A 20,995-nucleotide genomic window follows, 5' to 3' on the forward strand; every position below is an offset into this window, starting at 1 on the left:
AATTCTCTAAGTTCTCATATGGCACTTAAAGATGGCTTATTTTTACTTACAAATTAACAGACACTGAGGCATCTATGCTACGAAATAGAAATTCTGCTTTAGCAAACTGATGTGTAGAAAAGGCCAGAAAAGCTGCAGAACAAGACCTTGGAAATAAGAAAGTCATAGATTTTTTTATGACCATATGGTTTGTTTCATCTCATCTGTAAGTCATTTAACAGATTTGCGTTTCCTATTTCTAAAGAAAGAAAGACAGAAGGAAAGAACCTTAGTTATGTCCTCTTTTTCCATTTCCAGATGGGTATATGACATTTCTAGAAAGAATACATCACGCAACAGGAAATATATTCAATTCAGATTAATTTGAGTATGTTCTTGTTAGATAATGATCCAAGCATAAACATCTATAAATGTTCATTAAGATGTCACTGATCAATGTTAGTCTTCCAAAAAAAAAATTAGTATTTCAAACCAGATAGGCTCCAAATTACATCAATACAAGAGAAACTTGTTGCCTTAGAGCTATCTTGGAGTTTATTACTTTTCAAATTATACCTGGCATGACTATTGCGGACAGAGGGTAAAAAATATGTGCAAAATAAAATATTGAAAACATTACAATGAATAATGTATCTCTTGTTTTCTTATGAAAATTTCTAGGTACACCCAGCTTCAAATCAATTCAAGTAATTGTGTGCATTTTCCACACACAAGTAAAATAAGAACAGTAGTGGTAAATAGAATTTTACCCTTTACAAGGCTGCCACGGAAGGATATATATTTAAGTTTTAAAAAGTCCTCCATTAATTTGTTTGCCTAAGAACACTTCAGTCATTCTGAATTTAAAATAAAGAAAGAAAAAGTTATGGACCACTGAGGCATGGAGAAGTATCAGTACCATGAGGCACCAGGCAAAAATGAAAGCTGGTGAAATTTTCTTCCTCAGTTCTACCTTTTTCTAGGATAATTAAATAAAAAATGTATGTAAATTTTAGGAGCAATTGCGGAGACTGGTTTTAGCTTAAAAGATAAAAGTATGAATCTGAACACACATTTGACATCTTGTAGGCTTCAGAAGTGGCTTCAGTCAGTGAGACAATGTTTTTGTAGTCAAGCACTTGCAGCACTGAAAGGTGAGAAGGGTGAAAGAGCCCTTCTTTCATATATAATTAAATGTTCCTTTATTTCATGAAAAGCAGTGAGGAGGATTTAGAGATAAAATCATAGAACTGTTTGGGTTGGGAGGGTCCTTAAAGATCATCAAGTCCCCCCATCAAGGGCAGGGACATCTTCCCCTAGACTAGGTCAGTCAAAGCGCCATCCAACCTGGCTGTGAACACTTCCAGGGATAAGGCATTCACAACTTCTCTTGGGAACTGGTTCCAGTGCCTCACCACACTCACAGTAAAGAATTTCTTCCTAATATCTAATCTAAACCTAACCACCTTAATTTTAAGGCCATTGCCCCTTGTCCTGTCACTACACACCCTTGTGAAACATCCGTCTCCAGCTCTCTTGTAGGATCCCTGCAAATACTGAAAGGCTGCTATAAGGTCTTCCCAGAGCCTTCTCTTCTCCAGGCCAAACAACCTCAACCATCTCCTCATAGGAGATGTCCTCCAGCCCTCTGATCCACTCAGTGCCCTCCCCTGGGTTTGTTCCAACAGAGAAACAATGTCTTTCTTGTGCTGGGGGCCACAGAGCTACTTACCCTCAAACATCCCACTAATCATACAGACAGGGAACTAATCTGAGAAGTAGGAAACAAACTTCGGTGTCTTTAGAGACAGACTGAACTGAAATTCAGCCTCACCCACAGTAAGTAGTCTGATCATGGGTCTTGAGGAAAAGTATGGTCTCATTCCTCCTCGTACAATGTTGAGCCAGAGTAGTGTAGTCTAAGACACAGATATTTACTTCCAAACTTTAGTGAGCCTGTATAAAAGCCAGACACCCAACTCCTTCCACAGGCAAACTTTGGGTTCTTATATGTATGACCACTGACAATTGCTCAAATACTTTGGCAGTTTTCTAAGGAAAAAGTTAGTGATCCAAACAGGTACTCATGGATTCAGAAGGAGATTAATTGAAGCTTGGAGAATCATGTTTTCTCTGTCAGCATTCAATTTTTATTTATACATCTGAGCCTTGGTGCATAAAATAGGGATAAATATATGGAAATTATTAACATGAGGAGTTATGAAGGCACAAGATGGAAAAATCCATCTGTCATTTTGGTAGTAGTGAGAGGGTGATTCTAACAGAGGAAAGTGGTCTCTCTATAATGCAGGAGAAATAGGTACCAGTAGAAGGGAGACCAAAGGTCAAAGGCATAGCTTTTCAGTGCACAAAATGACAGAATTACACATTTGGCTTCACTAATTAATATTCACTCAAAATTTCTGCAATAATCTCCACATACTTCTGTCTTTTAAGATCATTGTTGCTCTTCACCAGTATCTCTGATGTACTGAGAAACCTAAATATTATACTCTGATCTAGTTTTGAGCAGAGTTACTTTAGCTCAAATTAATTGTTAGGAAGAGTATGGCTTTCTTCTGAAAAACATTTCATTCCTTTCATCCTGCAAATGGTTCCTAATTGAAGAACCACACTGGGGACTGCAAAAAGTAGTTATGATTTTCCTGGGCATTGTAGGCTAAACAAGGAAAGGATGTTTTTCAGTGGTGAGGAAAAGATGACTCCCTCTTACAGTTCCTAGTACAGTTCCTAGGGCTTGGGTGTTGGCTTGGTTTGGATGAAGGCAGCCTTCCCTGAGGGTGGAAAAGAGACTTTTTTGCCCTAAGGCACTTCTCTCATTTAAAGGGAGAAGCAAAGAAGAAAGAAACTAACAGTCAATTTCTGGGTATCAGCCAAGGAAAGATATGCCTGAATCCATTAGGCTAAGAAGGTTTCATTGTGAGGCTGTTCTAAAAGATTAAGTAGCTTGGCTGACTTCAAACTAAAGAACCTCTATTAGAACTACAGCATTGATTGATGTAAGTGACTGACAACAGACTGCAGACTGTACTTCATAGGCCAGTATGATATCTTGTCATGATGTAAAGGTGACTCAACAGGCCAACAGCCAGAGAACACTATTTAAATATCACCGTTTGTACTGAAGAAGTAAAATTGAACAAAATCGAAAGTACATTTGAAAATCAAAATATGAAAAAAAGGACTTTTTTTTTGCATAGAGACAGGTCTGATCTTAAGGGGGCAGAGCACAAAAGTCATAAATACTACTTCATTTTTTCATAGCCTACAGTGCTAATGGAAAAAATACCCATAATTTCATTAGACACAAGTGAAGATAATATTTTGAAAACCAGCACTGTTTTAGTACGACTTTCTCTCTGTCCTCTGACTTATACAAAAGTAAAAAAACCCTCCATATCTGAAGGCAACACTTCCATAGGTACTAAAATCTCCACCAGTTTCCACAGAAAGAGCAGAGCTTTGCTTTGGAATTCTTATATGCCTTTCTTCACTGTTCTCTATAATCAAATGTAGTTAATGTGAAAGTAGCAAGAGAGAACATTTCATATCTTCACTGTATTTCAATCCAGGGAAGAAGTCACAGCTCCCTATTCAGAAAGCTAAGTTCAGATAGGACTGGGTCACCTCATCTGATTCAGTGTATCAGAGGATATTACATTTGAGGTCTTTCAATTTAAGTCATCCAACCCAGAAATAATTTCTGTGATGCTTCTTTTTTAATCTGTGAAGGTCAGAACCACGCTATTTCAGCATCATTGTCACCAGTAATGTGTACAGAGGCAAATAGTCTTCTACGTATTTAAAGAGTCCTTGTATTTAAATGATGAAAATTTTAATTTGCATTTGATGACATGGTATTAGCCTAGGAGTTCATAAAAAGAATCTTGTCTGTGAATTTCCCCAATTTTCACAGTTAGAGATTGAGCACAAAGTGATCCTTTTCCCCTGTCTCTGGATTCATGACATGGTGACTGGCTGTACAAAACCATATTTTGCTTCAAAATACCTACTTTACCAAGTATATAGGTGATTATTACCACTGTTTACTCTTCCAACCCTTTGGAATGAGATTATTCCAGGTCACAGATAGAAATGTGATAAAGAAAAGCAACACTTTCAGTGATGAAGCCCCCAATGTTTTTTGAGATCCACCAGTTGGTTTGTAATATTCACCTGTATTTGGTCTGTCAATACTAAAGAACAATAATATTTTTAATTGAGATTCTATTTAATAATGAATTAACCCATATAGATATTTATTACAACTATGTCCTTATTTTTATTAATTTAACCTATAGTCTCCTCAGAAAAAGTCATGCTTGACAAAATATATTTTCATTAAATTAAAATTATGGAAAAGATTGTATTCTTTGTCATATGAATACTGTAGCAGCTTTTCTGTTATTTTGCCACAGACTGGGCGAATTCAATTGGCTTATAAAAATATCTACATTGTCAATGTATTTTCCTTGAACACTTATAGAAGGCCTTATAATCTTCAATAGTGAATTCTATATGCAAAAATCAGACAGGTTCTTGGAATAGTAGTTTCCAGACCTGGTAGTATGTAGTTACAAGTCAGTTTAAGAAGAAATCCTCTAGTCACTGAGATATTACTCACTGAGTATACAGAGACCAGTGATTTTAATTTAAAGCAGCATTATTTGCTATATATAGGGCTGTCTTTTATAAAAGGTAATATAACATATAAAAATAAGCATCATTGGTCACTCAGCTTTCCTACCTAATGTACAACTCTGCCTCACCCTCCTTATCCCCTCTATTAGAGGATCATGGTTTAAAGGTTATTCCTCCAGAAGCATCCATCCCTTCCAATATCAAATACAAGTGCAAAGAAAGGGAAGAGGGCAAATTAATATACCTCTTCCTGAAACAAAAGACTGGATTCCTAATAATAAGCAATGAACTTCACAAAACAGACACAGGTAAATGTCTCCACTTTAACGCAGCAGTGCTCTTACTTTCCCTGCTGGGAAAATGATCTTGCATCTTTCCTTTAGGGCAGGTGGTCATGTTATGATGTTCCTGTGCTCCAAACCAGAGTTTATACCCAGCACATAATACAGACACTTACGAACAGCAGTTTGGGGAGGAGGTGCTAACATGTAGTGCTGTTTGGGTCTGTAATTACACACATTTATAGAGAAGATATTATGGGGAAACAGAGAAAAACTGAGCAAAAATGTTATTCCTCTGTCCCATGTTCAGGTTTAAAAAGAACAGTTGCTTTTTAGCCTAAGAAGAAGCCATTACTATGATATAACTATCTTAATGATTCCAATAAAAATAATTTTTTGAGCTAATGGAGGAGAATCTTCAACAGATAAGAACATCAGAGGGTGTCTCATAGACATTATGAATTTTACAGCATTTTGTGGCAGGTATAATTCAGATACCATATGCTATGCACAAAAATAGGGAAATAAAAGCCCAACATGTTTAGATCAGTAGACAAAAAATGCCAAAAATATCTCTCTTTGCACTGAGACAGTAAGAAACACAAAAGACAAAAATGGTTATGAGTCATTGCTAAAATATTGCTGCCTCTGTGAAAGCCAGATAGGGACAGAATATATGAAAGTAACTAGTCAGCATGTGTGAGGGAAGCCCACACCAAGATAAAACTATTCCAAAACACAGATTCTGTGAAATGCATTAAGAGAAGCTTGAGTCTTTTGCAATACTTGACAGAAATAATCCTACTTAGCTTACAAAATCTACAGTACTCAAGCTGCAAAAATTCCTTTGGTTCTGCAGAGAGACAGTGACTTAAAGAAGATAAACTAAAACAGAAACTCATTTCCATCCCCCTGCAAAACTGGTGGCATATGTACTACTGCCAGATTCTATGGAACTGTAAATAAATTCTACATTCTACAGATATATTTTGCCTTTGATTAAAAAAAATATAGCAAGTTTATCTCTTAAGAGACAGAATAGTATTGGTTTGAACTTCTAGTAGAATGGCTGGAATGACAGCATTGCACTGTTGCGCTGATACTTGTTTTCTTCTTCGTAAGTAAGCTTGATTTTGAAACAATATTTCATGGCAAGTGGTATTAGATAAAAAATTTGTTGTCTTGCTAAAATGCAGCACACTATCTGAAATTTTTTCTCCTACATCAGTGTCCATTGTACATGGTCTGACTGCCAGAAGCTAGAGCAACAACTAGGGGGTTTTGATTTTATGGTCCTTAAAGATGAAGGGAGGAGTCTCTGGTTTTAGTCTTCATTTAGTCTTTTATCGAGAAAGTATATCTTTCTCATTAATTCTGCCTTGTGAAAAGGGCCAAAACACATGTCGAAGTGAACTGAAGATGTGACTCCTTCTCCATTTGAAAATGTTTCTTACTGCAAATCAGGTTCAAGGCCGTCTAAGGAACCTGAATGCATTATGTCCATGGGATCTGATGAGGTTCATCCACAGGTTCTGAGGGAGCTGGCAGACAAAGCTGGTAAGCCACTATCCATAAGTTTTGAAAATTTGGGGCAGTCAGGTGAAGTTCATGATGACTGAAGAAAGGGAATTATAACCCCCACTTTTAAAGAGGAAAGTGGAAAACCTAGGGAACTGCAGACCAGTCAGTTTCACCTCTGTGCCCGGCAAGATCCTGGAGCAGATTCTCATGCACACGGAAAATAAAGAGGTGATTGATAAAAGCCAACATGGTTTTATAAGGGCAAATCATGTATGTCAAAGTTGCTACAGCACTGGTGGATAGGGCAGAGCTACTGACATCCCCTACCTGGACATATGCAAAGTGTTTGACACTGCCGCACACGACATCCTTGTCTCTAAACTGGAGAGACATGGACTTGAGGGATGGACCACTGGGTGGATAAAGAACTGGCTGGCCACCCACAAAGAGTTGTGGTCAAGGGCTCATGGTCCATGTGGAGACCAGTGACAAGTGGTGTCCCTCAGGGGTCAGTGCTGGGGCCAATACTGCTTTAATATCTTTGTCAGGGATGTGAACAGAGGGATCAAGGGCACCCTCAGCAAGTTCACTGACAGCACCAGGCTGAGTGGGGCAGTGACACGCTTCAAGGAAGGGATGGCATCCAGAGGGACCTGGACAGGCTTGAGAGCTGGGCCAGTGCAAACCTCATGGAGGTCAACAAAGCCAAATGCAAGGTCCTACACCTGGGTCATGGCAATCCCAGACACCAACAGCATGGGCAGAGAAGTGATTGAAAGCAGTCATGTGGAGAAAGACTTGGGGGTGATGGTTGAAGAGCAACTCAGCAAGAGCTGGCAGTGTGTGATCACAGCCCAGAAAGACAACGGTGTCCTGGGCTGCATCTAAAGGACCATCAGAGAACTTGAGCACTTCCCACACAAACACAGGCTGAAAAACACAGACTGAGAAAGACTGAAACAATCTCCAAACTGGTCAGGCTGGAGAAGGTTGCATGGAGACCTCAGAGCAACCTTCCAGTATCTGAAGGCAGTCTACAGGGAAGCCAGAGAGGAATCCTTCATCAGGAACAGTCATGGTAAGGCAAGGAGTAATGGGTACAAATTGAAAGACAGAAATTTTAGGCTGGATATTAGGAAGAAATTCTTTACTGTGAGGCTGATATGATAGTGGCTGTCCAGGAAGCCTGTGGCTGCTCCAACCCTGGCAGTGTTCAGGACCAGGTTGAGTAAGGCCTTGAACAAGCTGGGTTGGTGGGAGATGTCCCTGCCATGGCAGAGGGGGTTGAGACTAGATGTTTTTAATGTCTCTTCCAGCCCTTAATATTCTATAATTCTGTAAAATGCAAAACCAAGTCAGGCTTGTATGTTAGGAGGTTTATAAGTAGTCATCCATGACTCTTTATACAGATATGGTTTCAAAATTTGAACCTAACATAGGAATTCTTGAAGAACTTTTAAAGAAGCGGCTCCCATAAATTAAGAGGAAAAGGATATTAAAGTAAGCCACTGAGAGAATGTGTACAAATTGTAAGAAATTTACTGTGTGAAAACATTCTCATTCCAGAAAGGGTTTTGCTGCTAGAAAAAAATAATCGTAAATCATAAATGGTTCTCATCTTATTAAATTACAGTGGTCATGGTGTAATTGATGAGCAGCCTGAACGAGCATCTCTTGTTTCCAAATTTTGAAATCAGAATTTCCTAGTTACAATTCAATACACTAGTTCCTAGTGGCAATTGAGTTGTATTTGATGATTAAGTATTTTGTAAAGTAAAGAATAATGGTTCTGTATACCTGAAGACTCAGCTGCAGAGGTAACAAACTGAAATTCCTCACACATGACTCTGGATGATGCTGCTCTTGGAAGGAAATCTTGATGACCCTAGAAATCTCTGTACCCTTCAGTGAAGTTAGAAAGGAAAAGCTATCCGAAGAATACGCAGAAAAATCTGTCATTGATTTATTGCCTTACAGAAATGATTTATTCATTCTGGCTTCCAGTTGCATCTCTTAGATTCTGTAACACAATGCAACTATTCAAACCAAAAACTTTGAAGACTACTATTAGGGCAATTCTTAGTATATTGTCCTGAAAATATTCCTTTCATTGCCTAAATGAATTAATCCCTAAAATAGGGATTTCAGGAGGTCACCACACCCATCACCCTGAACCAAAATATTTCTACGTAATAACAGGCAGCATAGATATCTTGCCTAATTTTTTTAGAATAGTCATAATTTCCTTACATAATTCACTCTAAAGAGTTAGAAGAGTCTTTCCAATATGTAATAAAAGAACCCGTCTTTACGATTTAAGTTCATTACTTTTCATCCTGTTTCTAAAAACAAGTTCAAGAGGGGGTCACTGATTGTACTGATTTCTATTAGATCAGTGATTTGTATTAGGCTCCAAGTGAGAAATTACAACTGGGGCATTAACACACCCTGAAATAAAGGAACTTTGTCATGTATTTCACATAAGTGCTAATACAGATTAAAGAGGTAATAACAAAACTGAACTCTCCCAGCCACTTACTGCACTGATTTGACTCCAGACAGAGCAGTATGAAACTTCCATTGCTTTCTTGGCACTCTAATCCAATCACTATTTTATAGCATCTGTAACACATGCATCCCTAGGCACTCCACATAAAAATATAATTAAAACAAACATTACACTGGATAAGCTTTTAGAAACAAAGTATCCTTTTACTGTCCTTTCCTTCTAGTGGAGAGAAATGCAATGATATATATTCAAAGGATTTACTGTGAAAATGAAACCAGGGAACACTTAGAAGACATGACTCAAATTAGCACGATGTACTAATATGCTGATACTCGACATTCACCATGGGGAAAAGACACTGGTGAATCTGATATATTGACAATATTTCCATATTAATTCCTGAAAAAATTGATAGCCAATGCAGCTGAAAACAAATAAGAGCTACAGCATGTGGAATAAGATTAGCTTACCTCAACATGAATGCTGCACTATTCTTCACAACTTGGGAAAAAGAGCTAGGGCAAAATCACAGCCAGACTAAGACAGACGTTCATCCATTAAGGTCTTTATTTAATAGGTTTTTATGTTGGCAATATACCTTCTCCAAAATTGCATTAACCCATGTGAAGAAAAGTAGATTTGAAGCAAACAGCAGAAGTCTGTGCCCTTAACCAATATCCTGTGTATTTACAGAACCATTTCTTTTAATCTAATAATTTTGGTTTTAGAAGCCCAGTGAACACACTCTAGAGAGGCTGAGAAAACAGAGTCATCTTGCATTCTGAATGTTCTGTTTTAAACTTGTACAGCTTCAAATTCTGTTAGGACAGAATTTTCGAGGGGTGCTTTTTCCTGTATTCATTCTAAAAGACACTCCCAGGTTACTGAAGAGCTCTTGAATCTCCATCTTACATAATGTCTTTATCCCTTTACCCTTCCTCTTATGCTACAAAAATAGATATCCCTGTTGAAAAGAGGAATTTGTAATTTTAAAAATGGTTAGGTTGGAGTATTCTAAAATGGCTTTGAAACTGGGACACACAGCTTGATAAAATTAGGACTAGCCTATAAAACTGATTAAAACTCCAGTCCATAATAAATTAATTTTGTATATATGCAAATCAAACAAATAAACAAATCACAAACAATTGTAACCTAAAATTTTGCTACATTAACTTGTGTAAGTCAAAATAGTTATTATCAATCTCCATTATACAGACAGAAAAACCATTTAGATTTTCCCTGCATGTCTGAAATGGATAAACTATACCTGTAGAAACATAGGGTATCAGTATAATTTTGTTGTCAAATGTCTGAATCCCTTGAAAGTGTCCCAAAACATAAGAAAAGAATAAAAACACAAGAACAAACAAAAAGGTGAGAATTACAAAATAAGCAAGTGTATAAAAAATAAACAGCCCACCAAAACACATTGGAAACATTAATCATTGCTTTGAGAACAGAAGACTCCAACCTTTTCTTAACTTTAATTTTGTCTCTTTCTGAATATTTTCTTCCCTCACTTGCATCCCTCTACTTTCAAAATATAAAACATGCTGGCATGTGCAAGCGGCAGTCACACTTAGTCAAAAGCATTTAAATTATTACCTTTGCAAGACTAATATACTCATGGCTTTCAGTTTTAACATTGTGATTGCCTTGCAGTCTTCGAAACAAAATAATAGCATTAATTGGTTATAATGATTTCCTTAGATCCTGAAACACTTCTAGAATTTATATAAAAGAGAATATTAGAAGCCCAAGAAATATTTCAGCTCAGTGACATTTTTAAAAACTGGGTTATTTCCTTTCCAAACCTAGTAAAAGTCAGCTCCACTTTAACTAGTTGTATAGCAACAAGAAAAGTAGCTTGTAATGGGAGTTTTAACCTCAGACTTGGCAGATTTCCTGGAAAATACTGAATCATGAAAGGTCTAACATTTATTTAAAAGCAAAATTCAGAGTTGACCACTAAGCTGACCCCTTCTATGTGCACAGTACTGGAAAAAAAGCTGTTCACAGTCCAATTATTTAAGGTCTGTTTGCTAGAGAAACACTACCTTTCTTGCTCTTAATAGGCAAAGTCTTCACCGTCTCTCACAAACACTACTAAGTAATCACGGCAATAGATACAAATGAGGAATAGCAGAGGCAAACATTTCATTCAAAACAGTGATCGGCTTGTAAAGTGCAAGGTCTTACAACTGATTTGGTAAACAAGGACAGTAGTGTGATCACCTATCTGGGAGCAGCAGAGATTTAAAAGCAGAATATGTAGGAAGAAAACATGGCTGTGCCAATTGTCAGGAAGCATTTTCTTTCCCTGTGGTAGAATTAATGAAAAGCATTTGTGGTACTGAAATGACCTAGGAAGATTTCTCTCCATTTTCCCTTTGAGGCTTATGTTCCAGGATTCCTCATTTCTATTCTTTTGGTTTAGCTTGCCTGATGTATGGTTAGTGTCTGTGTTCTGTTGGTGCTAGAATATAAATTAAAATATGACAAGCACCAGATAGTATGAGCCATAGCAGAGGCCATAAAACAATATTTCAAGTTCAAATGGCAAAATGAATAACTTAATGTAAGGCAATTATCTCCTGCCTGAGATCTACATCTGATAGAACAGAATGTACACACCAATGATTGTTTATTCCTTTACTAACATGGTCAGATAGGGCTATAAACTTATTTTGACTGTGAGAAGGTTTTTTTGTTGTTGTTCTTTGTTTGGGTTTTTTTGGTTTTTTTTGTTTGGTTGGTTTTGGTTTTTTTGTTCTTTTGTTTTTTTTTTTTGTTTGTTTGTTTGTTTTTTGTTTTTTGTTTTTTTCGGTTATTTTTTTTGTTGGTTTCTGGTCTTCTTTTAAGTCACAGGATCAACCAGAAGGAAGTGGAAGTCATTTATACTCATTTTTCAAGCCTGCTTAAACAGTGGAGACACTCAGTTGCCTGCATCTTCATAGATTTTGTAAATGTTATTGTACAGTCATTTCTTCTTCCATCACTGTTGAATCCAATTTGATTCAGACTGTCCATATGTTAAAAAAAAAAAGGTAAAAATGTAAAATGTTAGTCGTGGTAAACATACTCATTGATATGATTTAACTTATGATTTCTTTTACTGGAGAGGAGAACCAGAATAGATTAACTGGAGTTACCGGAATTTTTCAGATGCTGAAATCTCCAGCTTTTCAAAATGCAACAACTGAACTGGAAAAGCTGCTTTTTGAGGGCAGAAAATATTCTTTGTAAGATTTATTGTAATTATTAATACTAAGTAATCAAAATTGTATTTTTTAAATTATGTTGTTTCAGACTTGAGGCAATTTTGCATCTTTTCTGGCTTCCCATCTAGAAGGTTAGTCAGCACAAAGACTTTAATATAAAAAATTTCAAACCAGTATCTTTCTCAGTGAATAGCTGGATGGCCACCTGAAACTGTGTAACAAAATTAATTATTCTTGTCTTCCTTTTACAATGATAAAGGTAATTTTCCAGCACAGCAGTGACTGCACAGTTCTGCTCTTTCTTGTATCCGTAGCAACACATCCTGTTCCCTGTTTCAGACAGTTCAGTGTAATATAAATGTACCACATCCCTTCTACAGGGGTATGTATCACCAGTTCCTTTCACCCAGTATGCAAATGCAAGAGCTGTTAAAGAGTTCATCATCACAGTATGTCATTTAGGAGGCCAACGGGTGTCATAAGTCCAGCACATACTGTTTAGAGCGATGGTTCAACATGAAATCCATAATAAAACTTATCTCCAGGTCTTGTCTCCGATGGCCACAGCTTCATTACAAACTACTGTTTAGGACCATATTTAAAGAATCAAACAGATTTAAAAATTACTGTTTTGCTGGGGTTTATTTTGACATTTTGAAAATTATAGGGGAAAGTAATTTAAAAAACTCAGGATCAGTCACAAAAACATGAGCAAGACAAAGCTATCATTAGCTTCTAGGAAAATATGCGAAATTAGTATCTCATTCATATTAAATTTATATGAATATGCAGCATGCAAAAGGGGAGTAGAATTGATTTAAAAGATACTAAAAATATTAGATTCTTTTCATTGCTTCATAACCTACAGAGCTGTCATTTTCAGTGAGATAATTCCATCATTGTCTTAAGTGAAGAAAAACAATTTATTTTTAATTTTAGCTCAGGGATAATCTCACTGATATTCTTTGAAGAGTTAGAAAACCAAATATGGAAACTTGCAAGGTATTGCTATAGGTTATATTGCTAGCACATGAAACCAAAATGAAAACCTGCTTATTACATTAAGAGGCAAGAGTTGAAAAGGCAAAGTTTTACTTTCTTGATACTGTCAGTTCTAGGCAAATTTTGTAATTTTTTATATCTATAATATTTAGAATAAAAGCAAAGTAATTACACTGGGTTTCTCAGGTTGTAACAGTAACACTACAGCAAAACTTAACTTCCTTCATTGATATGTTTCTTGGTGTGTTTATGCTATTCAATTTTTGCCCTATCTCACAGCTCTTCATCATGGCAATCTGTGGTTCGCCTTTTCAGAGCAAAATCACTTCTGAGCATCAGATATGACTGCCATTTAGAGATGCGTTCTTTGGAAAGATGAGAGAGGAAGCCTTGAAGATTCTTGCATTTTTCTTCCCACACAATTAGGCTTCCATGAATCAGACCTATCTTCCTACACATGAGCAGAATAAAACCCTACAATGACAGTCAGTTGTAAATCTCTGAAGCTGAAGATCTGTGGGGAACATCTCCCCATTGCAGAGATTGTTCATATTTATTCCTTTTCTGATCAAAAATGCAAGCTAGAACGCCTAGATTATAGAACCATGTCATAAGTCTTCTTTTTTTTCAACGGACCTTATATAGTTACCCAGTCAAGGTTAATTTGCTTGTGGATCTCTGAAGATGCTGTCATGGCAAAAAGACAAACCACACATGAGTTTGAAAACAGTTGTTTTAAGTATGTTCTATAGTTGATCAGCTCAGACCAGCCACATAGCTCAGAAATTCTTTAACTACTCTAGTGATTAATCACCTTGATTCCCCAAATAAGCTAATGCAAAAAGCTGTATTTGAATAGACATCCTGGTCCTTTCATCTCTGGAAACCTATTTCCACTGTATTTCCTCCAAAAAATAAAAAATGCCTATGCAAAACAAAAACAAAACCAGAACAAAACCACAAAAAAATCCCATAGATAAAGAGAAAAAAGCCCCATAGATCAGTAATTTGGATCTTAATTACATTTTTGGCAGCTTCCCTGGCTGCTTCCAGAATCTCTTTCCCCCCACCTAAATCCATCCGTGGTTACATGAAGAAGAATCAGACAGACCTAACATAGAAGGTCTCCTGTCTGTGAGTCAAAGGCATTTTGTCAGATAGACTGATACTCTCATCAGTTGTCTGACCTGTACTTTCAAAAACTTTCTTCCACCTTAGCCCTGTAATAGGATCCAATATCAGCATGAGTCCTGACAACAGTGACCTGTCCTATCTATGAAGAATCTGAGAGACCATTTCTTCTTATTGTTACCATCACTGTTATCTGAAATCCTCACAATTATATGTGATACTTACAAAGTTAGCACTGGTATTTCCTTATCGATATGAATTAAAGGAGATGCCTCATAAAACACAATTGCCCTTGAAAGAGGGATTCTGATTATCTGGTACTTAAAAACATATTCAAGTTCCATAAGTCATCTAAACCTTCATTTGTTGCATGCTTGAAGCATAGTTTTAAAATACAGTTACAAGTATATGAAAATTCATACCATAAACAAAACTAAGAATATAAAGGAAAAAGGCCAGGCCGCAAACCTAATGAAGATGATACGACCTTTCTGTACGGTGTTAAAAATGCATTCCTTTTTTGAATGATACTATCTAATTGCAATCCATTTCCTTATGGAAGAATATCCAAAGAAAGAGGATACAATAAAATACTTGCTAGATGAAGTACCTGTAACAGGAAAACAATTCTGCCGTTGCATAGACTTGAGGTAGTGGAAGAATAAACACATTCATTATCCCAATTGCATTTCATCATTAAAGAAGTTAACAAAAATGCATATTTGATGAAGCAGTAATGGAAAATACACAGAAACATTTCCACGAAAAGCAAAACCAGAAAATTAACACCTTAGTGAAAGAGTCAGACAGCTTTACAAGGAATCTTTAAAACCCTATTTAAGAAGTTCTACTGATCAGTCAGCTTTTCTCTCTGTTCTAGATAAAGTTGAAAAACATACATGATTGATTAAGTATAACTAAGAAAAATGGTAGAAAGGAACATCCATTAAAAGAGAGCAATGAAAAGACACGGATAGCTTTTCCAAGTGCTCTTTGTTCGCAGTGGATTAAATGCAATTTACCTTCTGAGACAGAAGCCAGAATACAATATCACAGAATATAAATGCTTTATGTTTTTAGAAAGTTGGGGGGAGTGGGGGGGCCGGGTTGCCACTACTGAAATGCTTTTTGTCATAAGGAACAGGCAAGCTATGTACTCACAGTGATTTTTCTGTGTAATTACATTCAGGATGGTCTATTGACAATTATCCACTAGAGACTAAATTTAAGGAAGAAGCATCTCTGACACACTATTCATTACGGCTGCTGGTGTAGCAGTCTAAACTGGGGACAAAAGAGAAAAACAGACTCCAGAGCCTTGTTTCATCCCATGACATATTACAACAAATCTTGTCACCATAGGATTCTGTGCTACAAGGGACAATGGCAGACTACAACAAAAAGCTGTCAAAAATAAAAAACTAGCCACAAGGTAGTGCATAACACTAGACCATTAAAAACTGATCAAAAATTTTAAATAGTGATAATTCTTACATATCTTTTGTATATTGCACCTGTCAGTTCCTATTTGTCTTCCTCAAAAGACTTCTCAGTATTCCAAAAATATTTAGGTAAGAACTAAAAAAAAAATCTGATGATCAAATAAATTATTGTGTCCCCCTGCACAACAAATTCAGAGAACACTGTGTTTGAGCAGACCTGTTGCAGTATACAACTAAAATGTTCATTCAAGTCAAATATCAAAGGATGAACTAACAAGTGATGCAGACCCTCCTGCTGATATAAGCTGTAAATAACTTTTTTTGTGTGTGTTAAGTACATATATGTGTTGTAATGGGGGATCTGAGGAAAAATGCCTCATAAGTATTCATTACGCCAACTTGCACAAGCCATAGAAATATCTAAAACTTTGCATAGCATCTTTTTCTTATTACTTCTCATATGATAACAAGCTGCTACTGGGACATTAGAGAGGATGAGCTTACACCTGAAGAGTTAGGTGTCTTACTGCAATTCACTATTTGGAGAATTAGCATTCAGCTCTTAAAGATGCATTTTAGGCTTCCTACAGATAGGAAAAAAGGTCTCACAGTTGTAATGGTAAAAAGAATAGATAGTATGTTTGTATGATCATTGTGGAAGGGATAAAGAGTAATAATATAAACAGTAGTTAGATCCATGATGTATTTATGGGTCATAGAGAATGGTATTTCTATCGGAGATGAGTTCATTCTTCTGTAGAGTTCACTGGAGAGTATTCTAAAGGAGAAAATTGTCCTGATATTTTCTCAAGGAATCAAATTTATTGCGAATTATTTCAAAGAATCAATTAATATTAAGGGAACAAATCAGCCCACTTACAGAACCAACAGCAAAGTGAGATACAATGTTTGCTTAATGAAGACAGCAGAAAGAAAATCTTAAGAGTAATGTTCATTATGCATTTTCTGCTACAGTGACAATATATCACAGGCAAGACTACTGATGTGTATGATGTGCTATGGACAGACTTCCTGAAATCACTGCATTTTTTGCACAATTCTAAGAAAAATGATGCTATTTATGAAACAGAATGAAAGACAGCACGTTCATCTTTCATCCATGTAGCATGAAATTTGCTGTAGAGATATCTGAAGCAGGGATGTGAGGACTGGGGTTCTGGAACTGACCTTTACACATCCATCAAATGTGTGGTATGAGTATGACTTCATGGTGTTGAATGCTCGTTTCTTATGAGCTCCTTTTGTCTTTCTCTTACGACAAGGGAGTTCCATGGCCTCGTTTCCAGCCAAATATGACGTGAGAAGAAATGAGTATAACAAGCCCCAGCAAGCAGGGATAGAGTGTAATCAGCAACAACCAACAGGTGAAGTATCTGCAAAGGTATGCAGAAAAATCATCAGGGACCATCTTTATGGTGATCTCTGGCAACACCTGGCTATAAAACTAACAGTGGTAGAAAGTGTGCAGGTGTCCAACACCACACAGGAGAAGTATATCCAGAGAGAGGAATGGTAACACACAGAAGCTAAGCTGTTGCCCAAGCTAAGACTGGTCTGAGGGAGGGCCACATTCCCTGAAGCTCAGTTGTACCACCTAGTCAGAGTGGGAATTGGGGAAGGTCTAAGTTGATGATATGTGCCAGTGTGTGAATGTGAATGAGACAGTCTCCCTGACATCACCTTCTACCCACTTGGTCTACCTTATAAATCAACAGTGCCATATTGTTTGGTTTGCGTCACCTCTTTTTGCACTGTCTTCACTAAAATTCCACATCATCACTAAAACTCAGCCAAATTAAAATGGCCCCTACTAGACCCAGGCTGCTCTGGAGTTTTCCATTAAACAAAATCACAGAATCCTTAAGGTTGGAAGAGACCTTCAATATCATCTAGTCCAACCACCAACCCAGCACCATTACAATCACCCCTAAACCGTATCCCCAAGTGCCACAACCAGACACCTTTTGAACACTTCCAGAGATGGTGACTCTACCACCTTCCTATGCAACTTATTCCAGTGCCTAAGCACTCTTTCAGTGAATTTTTTTTCTAATATCTAATCTGAACCTCCCCTAATGCAACTTAGGGCCATTTCTTCTCAGCCTTTCACTTCAGACTTGGTGGCAGAGACTGACCCTCACCTTGCTACAACCTCTTTTAGGTAGCTGTAGAGAGTGATGAGGTTCCCCCCGACCTTCCTCTTCTCAAGACTACACAAACCAAGATCCCCAAGTCAGGATCCCAAAACTTACCATTGGGAGTCCCAAAACTGGACACAGGATTTGAGGTGTGGCCTCACCAGTGCCAAGTACAGGGGGACAATCCCTGCCCTGGTCCTGCTGGCCACACTGTTGCTGATCCAGGCCAGGATGCCATTGGACTTCTTGGCCACCTGGGCACACCCTGGCTCATGTTCAGCTGCTGTCACCAGCACCCCCAGGTCCTTTTCCTGTGGGCAGCTTTGCAGCCACTCTGCCCCAGCCTGAGGAGCTGCCTGCGGGTGTTGTGATCCAAGAGCAGGACCTGGCACTGGGCCTTGTTGAACCTCACACCATCGGCCTCAGCCCATGGTCCAGCCTGTCCAGATCCCTCTGCAGAGCCCTCCTGCTCTCCAGCAGATCAGCACTCCCACCCAGCTTGGTGTCACCTATGAATTGATTGAGCGTGCACTTGATCCCCACATCCATATCATTGATATAGTTGTTAAAAAGGACTGGTACCAGCACTGAGACCTTGGGAACGCCACAAGTGACCAGCCACCAGCTGGACTTAGTTCCATTAGCCAACACAAACGTATTGATCTATGTTCATAAGTAAACTAGGCAGCCCCGAGTTTGGAGATAAAATCCTGTCTAGCCTCTACATATTTGCTTTCGTTGTGTAACTGTATACTATTATATTAGTCATGCAAGTAATCTCAGAGACCTACAACAGGTCTGGAAGAAAAAAAAGTCTACTTTGTGTTTTGTTAGCCAAATATAAAGTAATAAAACTTCATCCCAATTTCCTCCACTTGTTATTCATAATAAGGCCTGTGTTTATGCTGTTGCAGTGACTTTAGTATTCTCCAAAAAATTCATGTGTTATAGAGGAAAGAAAACTGTGAACAAATGGTGGTAAAGTAAGTTGACATCTAAAGAGATGGGAAACATTAACTGAGTGCTGTTCATTGCAACAAGTAAAAGCGGCCATCAGCTCATATCAGCTTGTATGGGAAGTAAGAAATGCATTCTCAAGCTTCCACGCATTTTCCACAGTCTACATTGTTGCAGTGGTCAAGGCCACCACAGAGATGACCAAGGAGCCACAAAGCCCTAGAACAGCAGAGGTATGCTGGTTGGCAGGTGACAGTATAGAAAAGCCTCATGGTTAGGGTGACTTCCCATAGGCCTCTGTTTTGTTATGTAGATTATTCTTCGATAGCTGGCCCGTTGGTCCTCCACCCCTTTTTCCCTATTTAGTCCCAGTTTCAGAATGTTCGCCTCTCCTCAACACCCCATTGGACTTGTACCCTATTTCCTCCCTTTGTGTTCTTCCACTGGTTTATGTACCCTGGCCCCGCCTAAGCTCCTCCCCAAAGTCCTAACTCCATTGGTTCCTGGCCTTTCCTCCGACCCTTCTCCTCCCCATACTTAATCCCTGGACCCTCTGTTATCTGTGCTCTTTGTCCCTGGATCCCTTCGTGATCAGAATAAACCCTGTTCATGGAACTCTATATGAAGAGCCCCTCCGACTTCTTTGTTTCTAGCATTACCTGCTTCACTGCTTGTGTTTGTATGCCTTCACCCACCCGGGTGCTGAGCGAGGGCACAAGAGCTACCTTTGCTCTGCCCTAAGTGGACTCCTTGTGGGATGCTCAGGGATTGGCTGCACCGCCTCAGCATCTGATTCACGAGCACGAGTGTGGCACTACATTAAATAAAGAGAAGATTTTCTTGAATGAGGAATCATCTCTTCTTTGGAAGCCCAGAGTGTTTATACCATGTAGATGTTTGCACAGCATACAAAATCCTAAATGAAGTCTGAGAAAGTAATTTTACTTATTCTGGGAAGGTCAATACTGTCAAATTTCCCGCACATTCACATGTCGGAGGAAAATAACTTTCAGGGATGGGACTATGCAATTACACGAATTTATTGTTTAAAATAACAAACGCATCAGTCGAGGCGTGAGATTTTACAATACCTCCGAGTAATGGCGACTAGTCACAAGATTAAGGGTTACATTGTAATTTATAACTTTCTAATCCAATAGACACTTAAAACGACACTTTGTTTTGGATTTATGACCTATCACCTGTGGCACTTCTCACTGCAATGCAGCTATGTCTTCACCAATAACTGCTCATGTCATGTACACACAGATGTCTCTCTTATACCATCTACATTCTTAACTTAAACTATATAAAATCATACTATTATATTTTAAAACCCTCCACCAGAACACCCAGTGTACAATTTTACTTACAATTATAGGAACACAGGCTTGTAATCTTTTTACTTAAAATCTATAAATCTCTGTCAATTAAGCCAGACCTAGTCTCTTCTAGGGTTGTAAATCAAAGTCTCCTTTAATTGCAGGAGTTTCTACTCCTCTGTCTCCCACACAATACCTATGACTATTTCCTGTGAAATCTATGACTGTTTCAGTCAACTTTCTCACTGAAAAATAAAAATGATAATTTAATTCTACTGAAAAAAGTCTCCCAAATTGGTATGCCATTACTTCTTTGACTCCATACACACAGATATCAAAAAGGTAAAATACACTACAAGTTTCAGTCAGATGATCCAAAATCAATCTTCTGCAGTTATAAGTTTAAAATAAAAACTGACTTCTTTGTTTTTATTTTCTTAAAATGTTCCTGAAGTTGAGATTTATGCTTTCATGATAATTTTGTCTTATGATATGAAGTATTGTTGGGCCCAGAATGTCATTTAGAAATAGTCTGTTCTCAAGTATCACAGGGAACTCTTACTGCTGTCGATGAGCTGTGAGCAGGGCGTAGGAAATCAAATTAAGAACCTGAAATTTGTCAGAGACTGAAAATAGTTCATGCCTCAAACACTGATATAAAGCTTTGCTCATTATAAAGAAGCTACAACCAAAGAAGCTTCCCTGAAGAGTGGGACTTTGAACTGAAAGTCAAACTGTTGATTAGATAAAGGGAAACACATTGTTCAGTCACCTCAGGCTGAGGGAAAGGAATGCATCCACAAAAG

The 20,995-nt window shown here is 37.8% G+C and overlaps 1 long non-coding RNA gene across 1 annotated transcript; it reads right to left on the reverse strand.

The window, feature by feature from the left end:
- Positions 1 to 11,865: 11,865 nt before the first annotated feature.
- Positions 11,866 to 17,140, reverse strand: LOC108448283. Its single transcript, XR_001864127.1, has 3 exons — positions 16,940 to 17,140; positions 13,815 to 13,865; positions 11,866 to 11,977 (listed from the first exon to the last, which is right to left on the reverse strand). It is a non-coding gene; the product is annotated as an uncharacterized LOC108448283 (long non-coding RNA).
- Positions 17,141 to 20,995: the final 3,855 nt, after the last annotated feature.

This window comes from Corvus brachyrhynchos, unplaced genomic scaffold, assembly GCF_000691975.1.
Source record: "Corvus brachyrhynchos isolate BGI_N302 unplaced genomic scaffold, ASM69197v1 scaffold467, whole genome shotgun sequence".
In the NCBI taxonomy this organism is placed as follows: domain Eukaryota; kingdom Metazoa; phylum Chordata; class Aves; order Passeriformes; family Corvidae; genus Corvus; species Corvus brachyrhynchos.